This window comes from Benincasa hispida, chromosome 12, assembly GCF_027475165.1.
Source record: "Benincasa hispida cultivar pf3 chromosome 12, pf3_genome.v1.1, whole genome shotgun sequence".
Classification (NCBI taxonomy): domain Eukaryota; kingdom Viridiplantae; phylum Streptophyta; class Magnoliopsida; order Cucurbitales; family Cucurbitaceae; genus Benincasa; species Benincasa hispida.
The window spans coordinates 38454141-38462782 of NC_143489.1; the positions used below are offsets into that span (position 1 = coordinate 38454141).

General features: G+C 33.2%; 1 long non-coding RNA gene across 1 annotated transcript; it reads right to left on the reverse strand.

Annotated features, from left to right (window-relative positions):
* Positions 1 to 1096: 1096 nt before the first annotated feature.
* LOC120074483 (uncharacterized) lies at positions 1097 to 3107 on the reverse strand. The gene is made up of 2 exons (XR_005481000.2): positions 2881 to 3107; positions 1097 to 1436 (listed from the first exon to the last, which is right to left on the reverse strand). It is a non-coding gene; the product is annotated as an uncharacterized LOC120074483 (long non-coding RNA).
* Between the last annotated feature and the right edge of the window lie 5535 nt (positions 3108 to 8642).

Consider the following 8642-nt stretch of genomic DNA (forward strand, 5'->3'; position numbering starts at 1 on the left):
TCAACTCTGACAGCTGCCTCACAGCCACCACCATCGGTAGCCACTTTGAAACCACAAGCTAAATGTTCAAACGATTGTTCTTTTTACATCACTTTCACTGTTGTCTATATTTACTTTTCATGCACACTTTACTTTTAAAGCATATTCCCAAACAAATCAAAACCTGCTCTTTTAGCTACATTATATTTTCTGTGAAATTAGTTAGGTTCTCTACGGATCGACCATCAACATGTACAATTTTTATTGGAAAGTTAGGAGGAACAAAATTTTATTTGACCAAGGGAGTTGACAAACCTTACTGTCACTCGTCACGTCACGTACAATATTTTCGGACAAGTTGGCTAAATACTTGCTTTGATGGATAACTATTCTTAGCATCCTATGATCAACTAACCAATGGGTGGATTTGAATTTCTAGGCTAGGCTTTTTCTCAACCATAAACCTCCATTTAAATTTTTGCATTTGCTTTTCATGTCATTTACATTTCATGCTTTTATATGCATCGTGCAATCACAAACAAACAAAGACTCTTGATTATCTATGAACTTCGATAACATATTACAAGAAATCCATTATAGTTTTGGTCAAAGATTATAAATTTATTTAGTCGTTGGAAAGACTCAACAAATTTTTTACCATCAATGTTCTGCTTATAAAGTGTGTGAAGTTTTGTTGAAAATGGCCTCATTTTGGGGTGAAAAGGCTTATAAGAATTGACTTTGTTGGATTGTTTTGCTTATAAAGTGTTAAATTTGGTTGAAAATAACTTTATTAGTATATATTTTCTTTTTAGGAGGTGAAAAAGTTAGAAAAGAATTGAGAAAAGAAATCATGTGATCACATTCTCAATTAAATTAACACACAAGCTCATTAATAACTCATCATTTCTTTCACATTATCATTACATATATATTTGGGGTCTTTTTAGATATAAAAAATATTTCAAAATATTTACATTTTATAGTAAAAAGTTTCATTTGAATATCGTTTATTATGATTAGGTCCTTTTTCAAGAAACAAACAACAAATTAGAGAACAACATCATGAGACAATGAGACAATAAAAAAGACAACCATTGAAGATAAGAAGAAGAGAGAAGACAACTGCGCTTCCAATGTCTTATAATAGCAAACAACACTCGACTTCTTCACAAGACTAAAATATTCCAACCTCATAATTTAGCAGACCGAATCAATATGAAAGATAAAATGAAAGCTTTTGTTCAATTAAAGCAAAATGAACATTAAAGAAACAAAGCAACAAAAAAGTACATCATCAATGGTTCAAGGTTGCATAATATATGGATCCAATAAAATAGGAAATCAACGGTTGTTGTCTGGAGGATTATAACCACCCTTCCATGGGAAATCATGAACTGCTGGCTTTGCTCCCAACCCAGCCTTCCTAACACTTCTATACTCCATCCTCATCTTACCTTCAAAAACATATACCATAACTCAAAATTAATTATTTGTTATAACCATAAATTAATTTTCATTATATTTCTCTATTTTCTTTCTTTTTTGTTTATTGTTATTACTATTTTTTACAATATATAGGGGTGAGAATCGAACCTTTGCTTTCAGAGTTGATATTACAAGTTGTAAGTCTGTTAGCTTACCTTCTTAAATGACATATTTTTTGGTTAAGCCACAGTTTAAAATGTTGACGTCTGTGAAAATGTTTTCTTTTTTGTTTTTGTTTTAGTAATATACGTGAGGTACTCGGGCTAACTTGGTAGGTGAAGAAGAAGAGAGAAGGGGAGATGAAGAAGAAGAAGGGTGGAAGGAAGAGGAAGGAGGAGGAAGGAGGGAAAAGAGAGAATTTTTTAATTATTTTTAAATTTTAAAAGGTAATCCTTGAAATATATATTTTTAAAAAATCATTTTAATAACTCAAGAAACAAACACCTATTCTTCCAAATTCGATGACCAAATAGGTCACTTTTTTCTTAAAAATATATTTGACAACAAAATAAGTGAAAACCTATCAAACGTCAAACTAAATTTTTTTTTTTCTTTAGTTCTTTTTTTTTAAGCTTAGACCAAAAACAATATGGCTAAAGATAATTCACATAGGGAACATAAATATAAAGATAATCTAAAAATAAGAAAAGTATATAGGTTTTAGAGAGTAAGTGTAATAGGAAAATAAGGGTATAATTGTAAATATAGCAATTAGGTCCGAAAGCATATATAACACAATGTAAAAGATTTTGTAAATATAGCAGATATTAGATCCAAGCCTCAAGATTTATTAGTGATAGACCACATTGCTAATAGACGACCATATCGCTAATAGGAATCTATTATCGATAAAGTCTATCACTAATAGGAGTCTATCACCAATAGAGTCTATTATAGATAAATTTTGTTATATTGGTAATTATTTAAAAATGTTGTTATATACTTAATTATTAGCCTTAACATTGTTATCTGTTGCAATTAACTAAAAAAATAGATTTTGAGAATTGTACAAAAAGGAAAGGGATATAAAAGAACTCCACAATTTTAAAATCTTCTTGTCAAATGGTCTGTTGAGTTCACCGAACTACAATGAATTTAATTATATTCTTGCAGTAAGTTTGTATAATAGATTATTATAAGCACAAATCAGAGTGAGTTTAACTCAATGATAATATATCGAGTTGTATGCACTATTCTCTCCTTTAAGATGAAAGGTTTAATTCTCCATCCTAACGTATAATCATCATTTCAATATGTGAATATCTCCGGATTAAGTCCCTCAAAATTAATTCTTAATAAAAATTATTAAATAGTAATAATAATTTTCATATAAGAAAAAACATTTTTACAATATCCCAAATTAGTTCATCAACAAAGGAAAGAGAATAAAGAAGAAAGGGAAAGAAATCTTACGAAAGGAATTAGGAATAATGTTATGTTCCATTGGAGAAGCTGTAGAGGCGATGAGAAGCACTGTGAAGAAAAGCAGTTTGAAGAACATCCAACTCCAAGCGATCTTGATAGAAGCCATTGTTGCTGTGAAAAGCTCAAGACTAATTAAGAGCTCTGTCCACGAGCGTTTAAATTAAACACCATTTCCACAACTTTAGATTTTTACAGTCAAACAAATCTGCGAACCCGCGTGGCCGTGGTGACTATGACTTTGACTGATATATGGCTGTCTCCCACTTTCTTGATTTTTCCATTAATTATTAGTTTAGGAGACGTTTCGAGAAGGAGTGCAATTGTGAACTCCAAAGAAATTAGAAAGTCTAGAGAGTTGTGAACTAGAGTTCATAGTATTAAGAGTTAATAAAACATAAAGTTGTTTTTAGTCATAGATACTATAAACTCTTTGTGCCAAACAACTATTCCTCTCTCCTCAACTCCTCAGTCAAACACCTCTTTAATGTCAATATGAGTATAATTTAAAAATTAAGATAACTACTTCATTATTTTAAGTCAAAGATTCAAATGAACTCTCTCTCTCTACATCATATATGTACATGAACATAGTTTTAGTATTTGATAATGACAAAGGGTAACACTTTTAGGGATAAGAATTAAGTGTATATCAATAATTTTAAAGAATTGCAAATTTAGCAAAATCTATTCAATGTAGTCTTTATCGTTGATAGATTTCTACTTATAATAGATTTTATCTCGTTGATAGTCTCCTACCAGCGATATGGTTCATCACTAATAAACTTCAAGGGAATTAGATCTAAATTTTGTTATATCTGTAAATTCTTTTGCGTTGATTATATTTACTAATACTTATGACCTGATTGTTATAAATGCAACTATTTTTTTTATGAGATGGTAAGTTTGAATCCTCTTGATGTAATATTCTCATAAATTAATGAGCTACTAAATTTGAAGTTTATGTTTGATAATTTTTATTCTATTTACCTATTAGAATTTGAAGTTTAATTATTGTGTTTAATACATTTTTTAACTTTCAAAAATGTGTTTCAGGAATTACAAATAATAGAGGAATTAAAATGGTAGGAAGCATTGAGAAACAAATATGTAAATAATTACGTTAAAGTGTAGGTATCTCGCTCTTAAATATGTAAATAATTATGTTAAAGTGTAGGTATCTCGCTCTTATGTAGGAGATTCAAGTCTTTTACATATTGTATTTCTTTATTTCAACCTATGAATAGAAATTATATTTTATTATATTTTTTGTGTATTTTACAAATAGAGAGTAGAAGGTGAAATACTTGTATTACAAAAATAAATAAGGAAAGTCTAATTATGGGTGGGGATCTCTAATTTCTCTCTAAATATATAATTTACGTCCACACTCTCCCTCAAACTCAAGATCGTAGAGTCGCAACTAACTTGAGTTTGTTAAATAACTGATTGAAGCGACAAGATGACAATACTTTGGTGATGATATCAGTTGGTTGGTCAGTAGTGGAAATGGGTCTTAAGAGAAGAGTGTTTTCAAAAGATGATGGTAAACAAAGTGACGATCATTCTCAATATATTTGGTATGCTTATGAAAAACGTCATTATGAGCAACATAAATGATACTGCAATTGTCACAGTGAAGTATAGTGATAGACTGTTGAGGTATTCCCATATCTACAAGAAGCCATTGGAGCCATAATGATTTTGAAGTGGAAACAGTGGAAGCACAATATTCAGACTCAGTGCTAGAATGAGGGACAATACTCTATTTATTACGCTGCCAAGAAATGAGAGAATCACCTAAGTAGAAGTAGTAACCTGTGGTAGAGCATCAATCAGTAGGATCACCAGCCCAATCAACATCGGAGTAGCAAGATAATACTAAGGATGACTAAGAAGAGAACTAAAGTCCATGTCCCAGACTAGGCTTGACATAACGAAGGATGCGAAGAATAGCAGTAAAATATATGGTCTATGGAGCAGCCATGAACTGGCTAACAATATGAACAACATACAATGTCTGCATAATTCACGATCAAATAAATAAGGTTGTCAACAAGTTGACGACATAGATTGATATCTTCCAAAGGAACACCATCGAACTGAGTCAAATGAACATTAGGATCGAGGGGTGTTAGAGCTATGGTAGAATCAGTGATGCTCGAGCAAGCCAAAAGATCATAGGCATATTTTTCTTGGGACAAACCATCAAAGTGTGTTGATACCTCAAGACTAAGGAAGAAATTAAGTGATCTTAAGTCTTTCATCTCAAATTTTTCTCCAAGGTAATGTTGTAAATCAGATATAGCTTGGGATCATCACTAGTAATAATCATATCATCAAATATAAAAGGAGAAGAACAATACCATGAGGTTGTTTTGTACGTAAAGAGTGTTATATCATGTGGACTCCATTGAAATCAAATTGAATGATGGTAGAACTGAAGATTACAAACCAATCGCGTGCAGCCTGTTTCAGACCATATAATACATGAAGAAGAAGACATGCTTTCTAGAGTGGGGGAGTAGTACTTGGTGGTGACTTTACATATATTTCATGAGATAAGGTCTCATTGAGGAATGCATTCTTGACATCCATTTGAAAAAGGAGCCATTGTTTGACAGTTGCAACTACTAAAAGACTTCGAATAGATGTCATCCGAGCCACTGGAGCAAAAATCTCTTATAATCTATGCCATATTCTTGAGAATATCCTTTTCCCACGAGTCATGCTTTATATAATTCAATAGAACTATCATAGTATATCTTTATTTATAAATCCACTTCCAATCAATGGGTCTTTTATCACAGGGTAGATCAACATAGTCCCATTTGTGTGTCTTTTCTAAGCCTAGAGTTCTTCATTCATTGCTTGTTATCATAGAGAGTTAGTACTTGCCTCATGATAAGAGGTAGGTTCAATCAAGGAAACTATAGTGGAAAAGCAAAGATAATCTTGGAGATGAGTGAGTGTTTCCCTTACTTGGGTGGAGTCACGAATGAGAGGAACTAGTTCATGTGTAGGTTCAGGTTCAAAGTGCAGACAGAAGGCTGACAGAAGTTCGTAGGGACTAGTATAGATTAGTCAAACTCAACATCATATGTAGACACATAAGATGGGAAAAGATCAATAGAAGAATCAGTAAAGAAAGGGTTATGACTCGAGAGAAAGGTATGAAATGATGAGAGACTAGAGAATATAGTATGCTCCCAAAAGGTAACATGGCGAGAGATGTATGGCCTATTAGAGAGAGGATCCCAACAACAAAAGCCTTTATGTTTGGTTTTGTTAGCCAAGAAAGTGACAAAGGCGTGCATAGGATTCTAATTTTGCATGTTCATGTAGAGGAAGGAGAACAAAGCATGCACAACCAAAGACTTTAAGGTTAGAGTAGTTAGAAGAAGTACCATAAAATCGTTCGAAGGGGGAGATGTTCTGAAGGACAGAAGAATGGAGATGATTGATGGTATAGGCAGAGGCGTAAGAGTGGCCTCACACCAAAATTTCTCAAGGTAAGAAGCAGAAAGGAGTTGGGCACGAATAGAATCCAAAATGTGTCCATGGTTTTGCTCACCCATTTTGTTGGCAGGTATGAGGACAAGAGCGCTAAATGAGAATTCCTTGTTGGGTGAGAAAAGTACGGAGACTAGAATCCTTATACTTTATGACATTATCTGATAGAAGAATTTTAATGGTATAAATGAATTGATTTTTAACCATATTAGCAAAATCAATACAAATTTGAGGTAAGGTAGAACGATTCTTAAAGAAATATATCCACGTAAAATGGAGTAGTTATCAATGAATAAAAAAATAGCGATAATCATTGACAATAGTAGTAGGAGTAAGGCCCCAAATGTCAGAGTGAATCAAGTCAAAAGATTGCTCAAATATAGAGTCTGGCTGAGAAAAAGATAATGTAGGTTATTTTGTAAGTTTCGAATTCAAACAATTAAATGGAACAAATATAGTAACATTATTCAAATTTTTAACAGAAACTAAATGACGAAGTTTTTCATAAGAAGCATGACCAAGACGAACGTGCCACTAATATATGGCAAAATTAGTGACAGAGGCAGAAATGGACAAACAAGTAGGGAGTTGAAGTGATATGAGCTTAAATAATCTTCCCACCTTATGACTCATACCAATCTTCTATCTTGTCTACAGATCCTAAACCTAACCATTAGGAGAGAAAGAAATGGTTAAGCCAAGATCACATAATTGTTCCACTGATGCAAGGTTAAAGGTCAAGTTTGGAACATAAAAAGTATTGGGAAGGCTCAATGTAGAAGTGTCAATAGTACCAATATAAGAGACAATCATACCCATCGACAGCATAAATAGGAGGAAGTGATTTTGCAGGAGTGGATGGAGTCATAAGAGAAATGTCAGATGTTATATGATTGCAACAAGCGGAATCAAAAAGCCATCGATTACCTGGTGAGACAGCAAGAGTAGAAGAAGTGGACGAAATTAACTGTTTTAATAAGTCCTGGAGATCACTTATCTGAGAATTGAGAGGTGAAGGATCATCAAAAGAGGCAGCATCAGCAACTGAAGAGGAACCAATTTTAGAACAGTTCTTTGACTTTCTAGGATGACCTAAAGCTCGAGATGATCATGTGGGATAATTGTCCAAAATATGACCACGCTTATGAAAACACCTGTGCCTCTGCTCCATTTTAGGACAATCAACAAATCAATGACTAGGGAGCCTACAATTTTGACAAAAGGTAGCCCAAAAAGTATTATGCGGATGAATGTTTGCAAGAACAACTTCAGATTACTTCGAGAGGATGATGCCCAGGAATTTTTCCTCAAACAAAATTTCCTGAATTGCAACATCTAATGACGGTAAAGTGTTGTCCCAGATAACTAGATCTTCACGTTAATAATCACAAAACACTCAGATATAACGGTTGATAACAATTCAAGAGTCAAGGGAGATAGAATGTTGATATTTGAAAATCTTTCTGTCGTTCGATGCACCAAGAACTAAACGATAGTTCAATTAAATAAACAATAGGAGGAAGCATTAGACGATCGTGTAGACAACAGTTGACTGAAGCTAGATGATCGTATAGATGATAGCTGAGGAGCTAAACGATTGTATAGACGATTGAGCGCCTAAACGCTCGTTTACACGATGCGATAGGAACTACACGATCGTGTAAACAATACTTTAGCAAAATCTCAACGATCGTAGAGGTAAGAAGAAAAGACACAGAAGTTTAAGTGGTTTGGCCAAAGGCCTACGTCCACTATGCAAATTGGGAGGTTCTCTTTTATTACTATTCAAAGTATTACAGAAAAAATGCCTTGCTCTCTCAATTTCTTATTCACTCTCTTACATTAATCTCACATTCGAATTTGTTTATATATGTGCAGGTGATTTGGTCAACGATGATGAGCTCTGGTGGTTACAACACTTAACAGAACTATGACGAGCTGACTTGAGCTAACCTTTTTCAAGTAACTCGAACTCGAGAAGGTCCAAGCATCTGCCAAGCTTGTTTAATGGAATAGTTTTGGTTAGCATATCAGCTGCATTATCAGAGATATGAATCTTCACTACCTCGACTTTTCCTTTCTCAATCTCTTGTCTGATGAAATGATATTTGATATCGATATGCTCTATTCTACTGTGAAACTGTTGATTCTTAGATAAATATATGATGCATTATTTTATGTGGTGAAATTATGAAAGGCAATGCGGTGATGGAAATGCGTTGTACAAAAAGTTTTCTTAG